The sequence below is a fragment of the Mauremys mutica genome, chromosome 2, assembly GCF_020497125.1.
Source record: "Mauremys mutica isolate MM-2020 ecotype Southern chromosome 2, ASM2049712v1, whole genome shotgun sequence".
Lineage (NCBI taxonomy): Eukaryota > Metazoa > Chordata > Testudines > Geoemydidae > Mauremys > Mauremys mutica.
Window position 1 is genome coordinate 63,441,018 of NC_059073.1, and position 17,744 is coordinate 63,458,761.

Consider the following 17,744-nt stretch of genomic DNA (forward strand, 5'->3'; position numbering starts at 1 on the left):
AGGAAACAATAAACGTATGTCCTGTAGCTATGGGGAAATAGATGGGAAAGAGCCTATAGACTAAACGGACACTCATTTTACTAAGTGATAATCCTCATAAAGCAGATGTTAGGCAAAAAAATAATGATTTATAATGCCAAGACAACTAGGTAAAAATAGGGATGGAAAACTACTTTTTTCAGTTTAACCCTTTGCAGGCTTTTGTATACGCACCCACATTTAACTACACAAGTGTGTGACTTGCCCTCTAGGACAGCAGGCAGCATAATTATCCATCCTATCAATTACTTTAAATGAAAGTCTTCTGTAACAGTAGAAATAAAGAACTAATACAGGAAGATCAGAGAGTTTTGTGGAAATCTGGCACCACTTTAGGGCAAGATGTTTCCTGTCCTTCTGGTTCTTTACGTTTCTTGCCAAACAAGCAGTTGTGTGACTGCAGACAATGTGCTCAGACACTATTTTTATACCACCCAAATTAAGAGTCAGGTTCCAATACCCTACTCAAACTTAGTTGCACTTTACGTCATAAACTGTCCCACTGAACTCAAGGTGTCACTCATAAATAAGGATATTATAATGCAGAATCTGGGTCAAAAAGGTAGGTCTGCTTTGAAATCAGATTTAAATACAGACCTTTACTTTAGCAATGCTATTATTCTGATTTATTCTGTTTGCTAGATCTAAACATGCAGGTGAGAATTAAGTTATTAGAGAGCAGGCTAAAACCAGAAAAAAAAAATCTATAACAGGAATAAGAATTAGGAAGGGACTGAGCCATGCATGTAGTCAACGTAAGTGAACGAGGCCTTGTCTCCATGAGAAAGTTGTAGGGAATTGTTACCAATTTAACTACATCCATTATTGACTTAAGCCACAAACTGAAATGAGAGTCTACCTGTGTCTAAATATAGTCTCTAAGCCAATTTAGTTAAGTAGATACAGTTGTATTGTCAGAGTTTAAGAGGCAAATACTCTTTCCAACAGTAAATATTAATATGAATGATTGAAGGGACCCAGACCTAACTGAGCTTTGTGTAGCTCTAATGTGTCTCACCAAAAAATGTTGATCCAATAAAAGATTTCTCTCACCCACCTTGTCCCTCTAAAGGGATATTGATGAGGAAACTAACCCTAGATTGTTCAATAAATTAGACGTTACCTTCATAAATTATAAAAAAGAGAGAGTATACTCTTTACATTAAACCTGGCTTGGATGTGAAAATGATCTAGTCGGTTTCACTTTCTGTTTAGAGTGTGTGACAGAATGATGCAATATCTGAGTTCCAGAAACACTTCAGGGAAATATTTAAATGCCAGTCAAAACTGTTTCCATCAGAACTTACAAAGTCTCAGAAATGTTTCTATTGACCTATTTTGGGTTTGTTTTTTTTAAATCCCTTGTTTTTAACCCAACTTGATTTAACCTGACTAGACATGATATTTCTTTAACTGGAGTCAACACAGCCTTATCATTGAGTACATAGCAAATACGTCAATTTGTGAGATCCTGTTTTTGAATCTGCCTGCTGACAGTATTTCACTAAGCTGTCATTCATTGACAGTCATCCAAAAATCATCCAAAACATAGACACAGTCTGGCATTGTTGAAATACAAAATGTTAATCAAAACACTGAAGTAAAATGCATGCACACAAAAGCTACAAATCAACTCACTAGATCACAGTTTCTCTGCTTTCTCTGCCCTTTGTTAGAAATAGCGTGGTACAGAGTCATGTAACAACTTTTTTTCTTCCTCTTCTCAGTGTTTATTTTAAAGTGGATATTACTATGTATCCTGACACTATTCCTTAGAATCAGTTTACTTTTCACTTATTCTGAACTGGCAAGGTTTTTGTTCCATGTCACATGTTCATAAAGAATACCTACACAAATTGTGCTATCATTGGTTTCAGAGTAGCAGCTGTGTTAGTCTGTATCTGCAAAAAGAACAGAGTACTTGTGGCACCTTAGAGACTGACAAATGTATGTATTTATTTAACAAATTTGTTAGTCTCTAAGGTGCCACACGTACTCCAGAATTAGAATGATAGCACAGAAAAAGCACAGAAGTACCTTTGCCAGAAAGGACTTCTGAATTTAAGTCAGTTAAAATAACTTGTTATACCTTTGAGATTGCCAACTAATTCAGTTGGGTTAGACAGAGTTTTGTGACATAAAATAGTTCAGTAGCACTGCTCTTCTAGCTAGCCAGTAGTTTTTGGAGTTTATTATTACTGGGTAGCAAAAAACAGGGTCATGGGACTGACCTGCAGTACAGGGGTCTCATCTCAGGGAAGGCTGGTACTACAACACAATTGGTCTGGGGAGGGGCAGAAGAGAAGACACTGGGTTGAACAGGACTGGAAACTACTTGCTCCTCCAACTGCAGGGATGAAAAAATGGGCTCTAACATCTCTTTCAAGATATATAATCAAAAATACATAGTCTACAGGGACTGTTGTGCCAGCCTGAGTGACCATGGTTGATGGCATAACACCAGGCATTGTAAAGTGAAGTTCCCACATCTGGCATAATCCTGAAAAGCCACTGCAGGGCAGCCCCATAGGAAGTGCCACACTGAATCAGGGCACATGCACCCCTTTACATGTCAATGGACAATTTGAGAACAGTGTGCTGGAGTGTGTCCCCCATCCTGGAGCATGCAACACCGCTTTTGAATGTATATCCAAGTTGACAAATCTGTCAGTATCACAGTGGACCACTGGAATGGAGGAAGGTTACTCCTTCCATGGTAACTTGATCGCTTTGTGGCAGATGGGCCTACTGACACCGGTGATGACGATCTTAGCTTTTGTCAAAGAACTCACCTATCCTGTACCCAGTGCCATTCAGTGTTAACACATTCCATGTGATGACACAGAACACGCCTCTAAGGTCTGTTTTGGACTTCCAGAAAGTTGGGGTCACCAAGGCTGCATCTTCCCTAAGTGGACTTTGGGTTGTGCCTGTCCTATGAGTGCTCAGCATGCCACTCCTCCTGGAGTTGGTAATAGCAGGGGCATTGGCCCTGATGCTATTGTCATGGTCTATTATGGTGGGTTGCCACTTCATTTTACTCTGCCTCCTTGGAACTTGAAGGGGAGGGACAGATGTAGAGGGGTCTTATTTTGGGAGACACCATCCCCTTTGCCAGGAGCTCTTTTGCCAGATGCTGTTGGTTCCTGAAGGCATGGATGACCATTATGAAGATCTAGTTGTTCTGCCCAATGCATTCCACACATGGACAGTTGTGGCTCATCCACCTTCACTACTGTAGGAGAACTTGTCCCTCATCCACTGGGTCCATTGTTGGTCTTCACTTTTTACCTAAGTGGGGGCCCTTTTGGACTGAAGGCTCACATTGGGATGGAGACCCACACTCTGAATTAGCGCAGCTTACACCACAACTGCTCACTACTCATATAGGGCAGGATCAATCTTATTTTAAGTAGACCCTTTCTCATTATGCTGAAACTATGCTTATTTGCTAGACAGTTTAGTGTTGGCATTTTGCATGCCTTTACATTTAAATTTGTCCAAAGTGAATTACGCAGAATATTTAGCTATCTATTGTAGGATGCTGTGCAGCAACACTCCTGGGAATTGTACAGTTAAAAAAAAAATTAACACTTATGGACATTATTCAACAAGCTCTAAGAGAGAGTACTACAACTTTAGTCTATTCAGGATATTTTATTGTAGATTGTGTAACAGATCAAGACATATGTAAAATTGAACTTTGCTGAAATGTGTAATCCACATTTAAAAGGCTTCACATTTGTCTTTTGTCCACAGTGACTCCCTCAAAGTCTGTGTGTGCTGGATAGATAGATACTATAATATACACCAACAATGACTGGAGTATATTATCATAGAAGATTAGGGGGGTTGGAAGGGACCTCAGGAGGTCATCTAGTCCAACCCCCTGCTCAAAGCAAGGCCAATCCCCAGACAGATTTTTACCCCAGTTCCCTAAATGGCCCCCTCAAGGATTGAACTCACAACCCTAGGTTTAGCAGGCCAATGCTCAAACCACTGAGCTATCACTCCCCAACCCCCATGAACCCTCTACAATATATTAAAAATATTCTTACTCACTATTATGGGCTACCTCCCATTTTCAAGTTTTTGCCTTATTTTACACTTTGCTAGAATGAAAATCAGTACACAAGGAAAAAAATAAAAAAGAAAAGAAAATACTTCCAGGATATATCTCCAACCCCAGCAAGAGTGAGAAGTAATTGTTAAAAGTAAATGTGAAAGAGAAACAATCTTTATTGACAATGATATTAAATATGTCCCACATGGCTGCTGCTATTGGCGGAGCTAAAAATCAAAATGAGCAGCAGTGAGGAACTAAAAGGCAGCAATATATTTTTAAAAGTATCGTAGAAGCAGAAATTAGGGATGCAGAGGATTTAGGACATAATCCACCCCATCTCAATGAAGAATTATTCCCTATATGTTTTCTAATATTTTATGGTATTGACAAAAAACCACCACCACAAGAACAACCAAAAAAACCCCACATGTGTAAACTGAAATTTTTAGTTTATATGGATGCACACTGCTTTTTGGGCTAAATGACCAGAAGTCTCAAAATCATTATCCCATCTGTTAGTTACTTTCAATGCTTGGCACAATAGTTTTCCTGTTAACCCTCATCTTCAGTGTAAGTATGTTTTATAGATACATCACATATGGGATATAAAGGGCTTCTAAGTTTATCTGAATTTTGCAGATGTACCTATCGTATGTTATAAGTATGTTTCACAATTATTAATTTACCCCACCCCTCAAAAAAATCAAGTTGCACCTTAAAAGAACAGACTTTCAAAGATCACTCCAGCCCCTTAAACAGCATATTATCGTATCCTTTCCCACACTGACTCAGTCTCCAACCCCAGCTCTTCCCCGGAAAAGCCTAGGAAGATAGGGGAGTCTTGCCTTACCAATCGGGGCCCTGATTAACCAAGATGAGAAGCGAGTATTCTGGCCCTCTCGGAATACCTTATTTACCAGCTTCTTTCTGATTAAGCCAGAGACAGTTACCTTTGAGAACCTCCAAATATCACAACTGTTGCAGTATCACACTGGAATGTGAACTATCAAGCAGTGAGAGCTACATTATTTAGGGCTGACATCTTAAAAACTTTACTTGGAAAGCAGCTGGTAGCCATTATAGTTTATTCTGCATTGCTATAGATCATCTTGGTAACACCACTAAACAAACAAGGTTGTGCATCCCATGCTAGCTGCAATTTCTGACTTGAAGCACATTCCCAGGTAGAGCATAAATGTTGCATAATCTATCCTTCTGGTGACAAAGGCATGGGTAATCAAGGTGAAGACTGCATCTGAAGAGAAAGAGTATAACCCTATTCCCAAATCAGATTAAAAAACCCCACCACTTGGCAACCACTGGTACATGGACATCTAAGAACAAGTGGGGAATCCAACAAACCCCCAGATAGTACAGGAACAAACACAAACCCCACAAAGTAATGCCCCAAATAGATCACCAACATTTCTTCTGAGTGCCTCCTATATGTCCCCATAGTCTTGTCTGGGTTGGGCTTCAACTGGTTAGCCCAAATCTGTGCCCAGTCTATGCATAAGCCACTCCAAATACTAGTAGGATCAGAAAAGATGGAAAAAACAAAAGCTCTGTGTTTCACATGCTGAAGGTATCCCAAACTGTGTACACAGTGAAGCAGTTAGAACTCTGCTTCAGAGAAATCTCAAAGTAGATAATCAATTGCCCAATATTACCCCCTTTGGGACCTCCCCCCCAAAAATAACAGATCAGGGCACTCAGAATAATATTGTTAAGGTGTTAGGACCAGGACATGGGTGTCTGGCCTAGTGCTCGGAGTGGGAGTTGGGAGCCAGGGAACAGGCCGGGTTTGGATACCCAGAGGTCAGAAGGCAGATAGAGTCAAGTGTCAAGAGGCAGACAGAAGCAGGTTACCATGAAGTCAGAGTCAGGCAGCAGGAATAGGCAGCACAGAGAGTAGAGTCCTAAGCAGGGGAAAACCCAGTTGCACTGACTACTTCCTGTTCCTCTGCTTGGTTTAAATAAAAGCTGGGAATCAATCAGAATTTCCATAGTTTTGCCAATCAGATCCCAGGACTGGAGTCCTTTGCCAGAGTTGAGCTTCTAGTTCTGGCAACTATTAACAGGTCACTTGATGGGGGGTCAGAAGAGACTAGCTCTGAAGAGCCCCGTGGACCATGGTTCAAGACCCATGGCCCTCACATAGGGTCTGCACGTCAGAAGCTGTTGATAGGTATAAACTAATCTACATAAACACCTGTTCTCCATCTATTTTCCACAGGAAGCACACCACCACCACCACTAGTGCAGTTTCTGTACCAAACAGATCTATGCTTAAGTTCACTGATATCAAAGAGCCTTGAAGACTTTGTTTGGAAATGGCCATCTCAAAATACTACACTAAAAGAAGTAGCTTCAAGCCATTTGGAGAGACTGTCTCAGTCAAGAAGTTCTTTGAGCCATGGTCTATAACCACTGCTTCTTCAGAACAAGTTGGTAACTTGACATTCCTCAGGAAGGCACCAATTATGCCCCCAAAAACTTCCCTGCTGGTTTTCACTAGCTAGAAAGAACACAGATTAACCCATGAATTGTAGCCCTTATATCCCCCCAGCAGCACCAAAGTAAGTACCACATACTACAATCAAAGCACAGAAGCTCTGTTTTCATCCCCCTAAGAGGTGACTCGGTATAGAACTCAGTGTGAATGAAAATGGTATCACTACACATAATTTAAAAATTCATCAATACAAGAATGGCTCTGTCACCAGATACAAACATTCAGATTCCATCAGCCACTTGGAATCGTCTCACTGATTAGGACTTCATTGGTGCTCTGACTCAAGCAAAGAAACATTTGTTTTCCCTAGCTTCCAAGCGCAGATAATCAGAACAGGTTGTTTGCTCTTACAGGAAAAGGGCAAGTGGAGAAAGTAATGGTCAGTCCATGACAAAGACAATTTCCCCTCCTGTTACCTCCAGTCTCATCCAAAACAATGTCCAAAATGTGACCAGCCATGTAAAAGGTGCTAAGTCACCTGTCAGTCCTATGGATGTCATGATGGCCAGAAGGTCTTGAGCAGGCCCACGGGAGGGGTCATACATGTAAGAATTAAGACCTCAATGATCTTAAGCAGCTACTCTAAAAGTGCAATGAAATGGTCTGTACTCGTTTTTCACATTCCCACACTCACCTATAACATCAATATGGTAGCAAATCTGATTTTTGGCTGGAGCATTGAGTCAATAATGGGCCAGCAGTTTCATCCAGAAAGGTCTATGTCAAACATGGCAAGTCAAGGGTCTCGTTCTAAACCAAATACTAGATGGTAGATACTTTACTAGCTTCTGACCTTGTATTTAACAACGTGAATCAAAGAGCAGAGGCATAATTTGCCAACATCCCAAACTCCTGAGACGAGTTCCTAGATATGGCCTCTGAGCGGCATATAAAAATGCTGCACTCTTTGCTTATGTCTCCTCTCTAGTCATCCTCCTTCCCTCCCCTCCATTCTCATATCCACCACTGAGGCCAAGGGGCCCAGTCCCCCAAACCTTTCCCTGAATCACCACTTTCCTCAGCTCAGAGCAGCAATGTTCCACAGTCTTGGCTATCAGAAAATGTCCATTTTAGTGTCACAAATGGCACAACTGGATATCCTAACACAGTGGTTCTCAGACTTTTGTACAAGCCTCTGAGTGCGACCGCCCCCCCCTTATATATAAAAACACTTTTTTATATATTTAACATCATTATAAATGCTGGATGCAAAGTGGGGTTTGGGGTGGAGGCTGACAGCTCACAGCCCCCTCATGTAAGAACCTCACAACCCCCTGAGGGGTCCTGACCCCCAGTGTGAGAACCCCTGCCCTAACAGGAGGGTTCAGGATAGGCTGCCCACCGACCCATCCACGCTTGATCCAAGCCACCTTGCATGACAACCAAGACAACACCACTCTGACCACTCCAATATACCCTGTATAACCCCATGGCTCACTCTCTCCTTTCGCTCCAGTCTCTCAGAGATCTTTAATCCTCTCCTCCCCAATAATAGGTAAATTTACCCCTTGTCAGCCAATCCCACCCTAATCCATCCTCCAGAGCCCTCACTCACCACCTGAAAAATAGAGGTGCTGGCTGGGGTCTCAGTCTCTCTCTTACTAATACCACCTCCACACACCAGACCCTACGTCTCCCCACAGAACTTCCATATTGTGAAAAGGAGAGATCACTATATTCCAAACTACTCTCTTACAAGGTCAAGTGATTGTACTTCATATTCTACTTCTTTTCACCTGGCCTTTCACAGAGGCAACTTTTCCCAATAATGGGTACAGGCAATGATCTTTTCAGGAAAAAGAGATTATAAAATCTACAACCATCTGTTTATATATCGGTGCATACTGAGAATCATACTATGCAGAGAGACAGGCTCACTGAAAGCAATGGGCTGGGCATGGGAAAACCCTTGAAAAAACGTATTCCTTCCTTGAAAAAGTAAAATGTAAGATTGTGATTACATGCACAAAATATAGCAGATGTACCTTATTTGCTTAATATTGGACTAGAGAAAGCTAAGACAGTTTCCTAAAAGGTTACAGTTCTTACAAATGGGATAACAGCCAGTTTACTATTTTATTCAAATTAACATTTGAAAAATAAACTAGACAGAGAAGAAAACAATTTTGTATCAAAAGCATTAACTAGGTCTTGATTTTCATACATTAAAAAGTTAAAACAAGAACAATAGCTTATGTGGCTTCCATTTCTCATTATGCAATTGTTCTAGTTCCTTGCTTTTGCAATGTTTATGCATAACCTTGGTACATTTTTGTACACTTATGAAAAAGCTATAACAGCTTCCCTAAATACCTCACGTTATAACTGAGGAACTTTCCAGTAGTTTGATATGGATATGAGGTTTTGGCCTAATTGCATGTAAGTACGATGTGACTGCAAGACAAAAATATCCCAGATTGTCAACAGTGAGATATTGGTTAGTCATATTTTGCATTTAAACATATGTACCTTAATGTATTTTCTCACTTAAACACCTGATTTATTGCAATAATCAAATATTTTTATAATACTGTTTAAATGCAATTGTCAGTGGGTTTTTTTTTTTTAAACACACACACATTGTTTATAGTGTGTGAGAGAGACAGATCAGCAATCTACTTTCCATGAATAAAAAAAAAGTGTTAAGATTAGGTTCTGATATGACCTGTTAAAACAAGATGTTTACAGTGGATACCAACATGAGAGAATAGAAGCAGTGTTTCACAAAGCTCATTGCTGGTCAATAGCCAGTCTTTCAGTGCATCCTCCCATTTTCGTCATCATTGCAATGATACAGGCGCACTTGGTTATACAGGGGAGTCGCATCTTACATGGGGGTTAGGTTCTGAAGTCAGCGCGTCAGGCGAAAATTGCGTATAGTCAAATACTCATTGAGTGGAATGGCGGGCGGAATCGCCAGCACTACAGGTACGGTATTTAAAATTGTTATTTTTCTCTTTTTTTTATTTTGCCGAGCGCGTGTAGCTAAAATCGCGTAAGTTAAATGTGCCTATGATGTGACTCCACTCTATATGGGCATTGGAAACAATGATCCCAGTTCTTCCCTGCCTTGCACCTTACATATTCATTTACACCCAGGTAATCTGAATGTCAAAGTTGTTTAGGGTGACCATACATCCCATTTTGTCCAGGGCAGTCCCCTGGACAAGCTCTGTCCCAGCCATCCCAACTTTTTTGACAAAAAACGGGCATTTGTCCCATTTGCTCTTGCCAACTGATCAGTTGGCAAGAGCAAACGAACAAATGCCCGATTTACCAAAAGTGTCAGGGCTACCCCCTCTGGGGAGAGGAAAATCGGGGGGTAGGGGGGCAATGCAAGGTGCCAGCCAGTGAGGTGGGGGGGGCGGTCAGCCTCAGTCCCCGGCTGCACAGGACTCAGCTCCAGCCGTGGGCGTTGTGGAGGGTCAGCCCCAGCTCTGGGTGGCATGGAGCTCGGGGGTAGGGGTGTCAGCCCCAGCCATGCTGGCATGGGGCTCGGGGTGTGTGGGTGTGTGTGGGTGTCAGCCCCAGCCTCAGGGGGGTTGGCGGCTCTGCCGAGTCCTGAGGGTGGGGGAGGAGAGGGCGGTGGCTGGGGCAAGCCCTGGCGCTGTCCCATTTTTGCTTTAGGAATTATGGTCATCCTAGAATTGTTGGTAGCATCTTATACTTTCTTTGCTCAAGTACTACACAGGGTTCCAGGCACAAGATAATCAGGCCCAGTACATTTTATAAGTGTTAAAACACCTTTTATAGGCTCTACATAGATGGGCAAGTGTTATGTATACACATCGCAAAACAAAATCAGATTTTATTTTAGCTATAAAGAAAAATGCTTGTACAACGCACTGAGCCTGATTCACTACACAGGTACAAGGCAGTGCTAATTTACATCTAGACAACATGGGCATAAAAAGCCACTACTGATGCAAGTGAGTTGATATCTCAGTGGAGCTGTGGCCCCCTCATTTATACTAGGTCAGTAAACACACACATACTGTAGTAATTAATTACCATGAAATTTGAAGCTGAAAGCCATTATAAACAGAAACCTGTGGCTATGCCAATGTATTACCTTGACCTTGGAATGATCTGCAACTCATTCTCTTAACTGCAAGATTCTCTCATCTTGGTATTCAGTTTATAAACACACTAACTCAGTATGAAGAAGATCTGAACAGGGCTGAACACAGCTAGGTCCTCTCAGGTTGAACATATGTATGAAAGAGCTTGTTCAATTAGACTTTGCTGTTAAAATACTTCAAACTTCTGTTCAGAATGTTATGAACTTTGCTCCCGAGATCTCAGCTGTATTGTCATTTTAACAGAACTGCAAATCTGGATTGGATAAACACACACCTTTTCATGTTGCTGTTTTATGTGCAGAGGAATGTGTGGTTCTCCCTTCCCTTAAAAGAAAGAAAGAAAGAAAGAAAGAAAAAAAAACCAAAAAAAACCCCCACCCACTGTGTATATTTTTGAAGTAAATGAACAGATCTTATTGTGCAACATTTGCATAGATACTGTACCTATCAACAAACTTGTGGTGCATTGGTATCTATAGTACACTCACTACAGAGTGAGAGATCTGGATGTGCTTATCAATCTAGGTTTCTCCTTCACTGGGCTACTAGGGTCTTGGAGTGTTGAAGCAGCGTGCTTAGCCTCTGGAGAGAAGGAATTGTTTTGTGGTCGTCAGCTAAAGCATAGCTCTACCAAAAAAAAAAAAAAAAGGAACTGTGGAGTCCCAAGTGTATCAATGACCTGAATATCAAATTTGCTCCATTACAAAAGCTCCACCCCTGCCCCAAGCTATCACATCTGCAAATTCATCCTGGAATCTGAGATAGTCACACTGTGTTCTGGTATCACCAGCACCAAACACATGTGTAATCGTAACTCCATTAGCAATTTAGCTGAACTATCCAAGCCAGAAGAGAATCCAGCTCATTCTCCCATAGCTCAGTAGAGTCCATGCACCTAATAGGAGTAAACAGTAATGATAAAAAAAAAAAATCCACCACTAACACAAGCAACTATATGTCTGATGACATAGGGTGGCGGGGAGCTGATCTTTTGAGTAGGAAGGCACCATTTTTAGGTTTTATACTGTAAGCACCTTACCGACCATAATTATATAATCTAAAGATCAGTGCATATTATCCTCTGTGTCCAGTCCATGCTGGATGTAAGTGTACTACCTCTCGGCATGAGAGCCTGGCTTTTTAAACTCAAGTTGTAGTCTCATGCATTTAGCTCTTGAAGGTCCTGGTCAATCACTTGTGCTGGCTGACATGGTGACCATCATAATTACTTTTTAAGGAATTTCAGAGACAGGCTTATAAAGATATCCCCATACAGTCCTCCTAAACCAAAAAAAGAGACAGATATGATGCAAGACCTTTGAGACCAGGAGGGGATAAGTGAAAGAAATGAGGTGATCTGATATGGAGATGACAGGCAGTCCCCAATGTATTAAGAGCATATACCAAGATTAAAATACAGCCTTATCAAAGGTCTTGGTGATCATATAAACAAGGAAATTGACCTTGGTTTTAACATATTGCTATTTTCCTTTTGTTACATAGCTATACTTTTATTTCTTAATATAAAAAAATTAGAATGTTTCCACTGACATTATTGCTCGTACAGTATATATTCCATAGTCTACAAAGTGATAACTAAATAGATAAACACCACTATGAATTCAATAGCTAAAATTTTTTTGTTCAATGCTTTATTATGGAATTTTCAGCAAGTGGGACACAAAGAAACACAGTATATGTGGATGTGTGTTAATAGCCCTTGTTTTGACAGATAAGTTTGTGTTTCATAATTGACATGCAATTCCAGGAAGCAAAGTAGTGCTTGCATACTTTTTGTTGTTGTTGGAGGGATAGGAATATATTGCAGGTTGCTCCAGTCAACACCACTTGTCCTGTTTCCAAATATTGTATCATAAAACTTCTCTCTCATCTACTTTTAGTTTTGATGTAAATGCATACAAATAATTTTAAAGAGAGAGACTTCAGATGAATGGATTTTTTTTTTTTAGCAAAATCATTTAAGGTTATTATACCTTCCTACAGTCAGTATTCAAGTCAATTTGTCAAATCCCTGGTTCATCTCAAGATCTTGCTGCATGCAAATCTGACAAGCTAGTCAGTTTTCCTTCAATAAGTAGTGAGAACAAGAATTTTTCTATATTTCAGCTAGAATTTTCTTCAAATAAATGAAGATTAAAAGCAATTTTTGTATGCGATAGAGAAATTGTTCTTGTGGGTTTTTTTGGTTCCCCCCAAACAAAATTTCAGTACTTCATAACTTCAAAGCAATCTTAGTTGGTGTCAAATTGATCACTTTGTATTATACATTTTGAAAACTAACATTCTCAGAGTTATGAAAATATTTAAACAATTTTTTTTAAAAAAGCAATACAGTATGTCTGATTTACATTAATTTTGCATATTGTATTTTAGATCTTATGAACTGAAAAACTGAACTAGCCATTGTTTGCATTTTACTAATATATCCTTATTGGATTAATTGGACAATATAGGAGCTCTCCAGTGGCCTGTGGAATGTCCAGAGAAATAACCAAAGACTGTGTAACCTACTATAAAGTATATCTGCTTCACATTTAAAATGCTGAATTAGGATGGGATGAGCATGACCAAGTTAACCTACAACCATTATAAATGTCCTCTCCTTCTCAGAAGTGTCCTGTCCACCCTCACCCCCACCCCTAAAATTAAGGTTGACCTAGCTACATCACTCAGGGCTGTGAAAAATTCACCCCAAGAGATGTAGTTAAATCAACATAAGCTCCAGATAGAAGAATTCTTCCATCAACCTAGTGTCTGAGAATTAAAAAAAAATCCTCATACTGTATGCTTGTATTATTCTGGATTCCAACAACAGTTTCAGTGTCATCACCTTCACTCAGGCTGAACTTACAAGAGGTTAGTTTGCTTTTGATATTGGAATGCAGCAGAGTGTTCTCTTTTGAACAGGAGTAGTGTGAAGTACTTAAGTTAATTGCTAAGGTCACCTAAATCACAGAACAGTTTATTTTAATACGGTGCTTTTGTAAATCTTTTGCCTTTTTATACAGGAAAAAGTATTGGAGATAGGTCTGAGCCAAAACCCCAGAGCTGAGTACACCTTGGCTTTGGAAAAAATTGGAGGCTGTATCCAAACGTTGTAACTCATGTTCCTCTATGGTTGTTAGAGATTACAGCAACTTGTAGTAAGATGTATCACAATTACTGCTGAGAATATGCCGACAGTAACAAGTAGTTGTCTACACATTTTTTTGGATGACCCTCCTACTGGGGCAGATCCACCAGTACTAACAACAGTGGGAGTGAGTGCAAGTGCTGACAAGCTGCCTAAATTGGCATATTCTCAGCAGTAATTGTGATACATCTTACTACAAGTTGCTGTAATCTCTAACAACCATAGAGGAACATGAGGCACTGGGCATGTTTCTTGGCACCAGGCAAATTATAATACATCATTCCTCAAAATGCCAACTTAGGCAGCTTGTCAGCACTTGCACTCACTCCCACTGTTGTTAGTACTGGTGGATCTGCCCCAGTAGGAGGGTCATCCAAAAAAATGTGTAGACACCTACTTGTTACTGTCGGCATATTGCCTGGTGCCAAGAAACATGCCCAGTGCCTCACAAAGATGTGGGCCCTGCTGTGAAGAGCTTATGATCCAAAAATTAGACAAAAAGACAAGTAGTATATTAAAGAGATAGGACGAGGGGAACCCACGGAGAAGCTTTATTTGGACACACACACACCCTGAAAGCTGTAGAAGGCTTTTTTAAATTAAATGTTTATAGGTAGGAGTTACAGTTGATGGCAATTTTATTTTCCATTTAGAACGAAGATGGTGGTGGCAGACAAGAAGTAGGCAAGAGAGGACAGAAGTGGTGGCATGGTAGGAAAGTGGTATGTAGACTAGCAACTAGAACCAACCTCTGAAAGGTATTGTGTACTAGACATTGATCGTATTAGTCTACATATTGATATTTCCAGTTAGTTTACACAAAAGGCTGTCATTACTTGGGCCCATTAGATAATGTATAGGTTTATAAAGAAGTCACCTACAATGTTATGGGGAGAAACACAGGTATACTGACAAGCTAGCAGTGTTTCTCCCAGTAACACTGGAATTGTCCCAGCCTGCTCTAGGTCCTCCCTCTCTTCCCACGTGAATCTCACTACTGTACTAGGCCCAGAACTGATCTGGAAGATCAGTTTAAAGAGGTCCTTAGTATATGCTTCCACAACAAAACCATCATACAACAGCTACATTAGTTTTAAATAAAGTTGTTTTAAAACATTATTACATATTTTGATTAATCTTTCTGACTTTTTAAAGTTCCAGATTAACAGAGCTGTATGTGCATAGTAAAAAACACCAACAACAAGACCCCTCACCCTACAAACCTTACCAAAAATTCAGATAAGGCAGTTCCTAACTTCAGCTCCACTTATGTAGTGTAGCTCCTGGGGTTGCCTGTCTGGAGGCCTCAAACTATATTACATAATATGAGCTGAAATATCTAAATGGCTATAGCCAAGAACAAAGGGTGCACTTGAATTTAAGGATAGGGATTCTATCTGGCTTTTATAGTTTATATTCAGCCAGTAGTTGTGTGTCTAAAGTTTTACATGTAACCTAGCATTCAAATAGTGGTTGCACAGAGAGTCAGTTTTAGTTGATTTAGGGGATCTCAAGTTCACCCCTTTTTTATCTAGCCTCAGATTTTAGTCAGAAATAAAAGTTATTGTGGGTCTTTTAAATTACCACAGATATAAAATAGATACTTACACACTATGTGAAACAGAACATTCAGAAAACACATCTAAGACACTGCTTACCCTCTCCATACAGCGCCTTAGACACCCCAAAGTAACACTGAATATAAGCTCATACTTTGAATATTGTAGTTATGGTTTTTAGCTGAGAAAGTGTTTACTTGGCTTCTGTGCTTAATCACAAAATTACATGTCCCTAACAGCTTGACACAATTTCTAGCATAGGTTAGTACAATTTCTAGCATTTTTTCAGGCTTGTTTTCCATTACCTACATATTGTGAGAAGAGTATACTTAGAAATTTTTGCATCTGAAGTTATAAAGACTTGCTCAAAGTTTGAATCTCTCTCTAGTGAACAGTTCTCTGCAGTACTAAATGTAAGTACAAGTACATCACTGTTCTCTCATTTAAATGTAGAATAATTCTAGGATTCATGGCAATGCCAGCCTAAACTTTGCTCTAAAGAACTCTTTGTTTTCAAATAAATCAATGCCTGGCTTTAGATAATTCTATAAAGAATCCTATTCATCCAGCACATCAGTTAACATGAGAACTACCACCACCCCTACCAACTTCTCTGAACATTTTGATCTACCTTCATTTTTCTTCTGCATATATCTGGTATAAACACTTGAGATGTAGGATATCATTATAGCTAGAATACAGTTTGCTTTCTACACATAAAGCTTTTATAAGGCATTTGCAAAATGATTAGTTAATTAGCCAATGCTATGTTAATTATTCCTATGAGTCTATGTAATTTACCATTTTCTTCATTGCTATTACAAGTATTATTGTAGCAAAACACACCTTAAAGGGACACCATCACGGTCTGATTTTGCAGTCCCTTGTGCACAGAACTCCCATCAGTTTTCAATGGGAACTCTGAACACAGAAGAAATGAAGGAGGACATCATTTAGGGCCAAGTCTAGGTTCTGTAAAATCCCATATGTTGAGAAGTGTTTTCATGAATTGTTTTTCTACATTTAAAATTTAAAAAACTTTTAATATTAATGTTCAAACATTTCCCTGGTGTCCTAAGAACCCAAGTCACATGGTACTATTGAATTAGTCTGGTGAGTTTCACTTTGTGGTTCTAATTTAATTGCTTACATGGGAGTAAAATGCAAAAATCTAACCAGTGAAAGTATATTTTTAAAATATTGATGGTATTTTAGTGAGTCTGCACTATTTAGTAGTTAGCATTAAGGAAGAGAGTCAGGAGACCCAAGTTTGATTCTAGATTGCCAGTATCTCACCATGTGGCCTTGCGTAAGTCACTTAACCTCACTGTGCCTTATTTCTTAAAGCACCTTTACCCAACCGGTCATAAAAATGGAACCATCCAGTTATTTGTTTATTACAGAAAACTCACCTTTAGTGACAAACTCATGTTGTTTCCATTTGAACACCTCATATATAAATATTTATCTCAACTACCTCTCTCTTTCTTTAGCTACCCCTTCGTTTAACTTCAGTTCTTTCCTAGTTTACTAGTTTGCAACGAAGGTGGCAGAAAAACAAGCCCCTTACATGTTTGAATTACCGGTCTTCAGGCAGTCAGATGCCCTGGTATATTTTTTGTCATTTAGCTTTTTCTTCTAAGCCACTCTCATTTTGTCCTGTAAAGTAGTTTTGGTAGTGATCCAAACTTCTATGCTTTAAACTTACCCTGAGAAAGCAACGTAATTTTAAATCCCATCTACAAACAGTACAGTAGTTATACAGATTTGTTAAGCAGCTAATGTTAGAGGGAAAAAAAATCTAAGACAAAACAGACCATAAAATGGAAGCTTCTGAAGCGGTTTATGTAACAGCATTCATTTTCTGGAAGTTCAGTCCCTAATTTACTAAAGATAGTAAAATAATTAAGGGCTTGATTATGATCCCAGATCCCTACATGTGTAATACCAAGAAGCTAAACAGACTACATTTGAAGCAGTAACAACAGTCTCTGAATACAATTGTAGCTCTGTCTGGATATCGCAGACCAAGAGCGAATTAGGACAGATATGTATGTCCAACGTGCCTGTGCTTGAAGAGAATGAAAGCAAGCCATGAGAGATCAAAAGGATGAGGTCTTAGGCCTAAATACCTGTTATTCATTAGCATGTTCACCTCTCTGAATCCAGAAGCACATTTCAGTGCAATATTATTACAAAGTCATGGGGTATAAACAGTACTTATGAGGCTCTTTGGTTGTTTATTGCCAAGTTTTTCAGAAGCGTTCACTAGTTTTGTTTGCCTACCTGACGCCAGTGCCTAATTTTCAGAGATACTAAGGACCAAGGA

The 17,744-nt window shown here is 39.7% G+C and overlaps 1 protein-coding gene across 2 annotated transcripts in view; it reads right to left on the minus strand.

Moving 5' to 3' along the window:
* The window catches only part of LOC123363801 (serine/threonine-protein kinase Sgk3), an 86,594-nt gene that overhangs the window by 61,196 nt on the left and 7,654 nt on the right, over positions 1-17,744 (minus strand). The gene's annotated exons all lie outside the window — the stretch shown is intronic.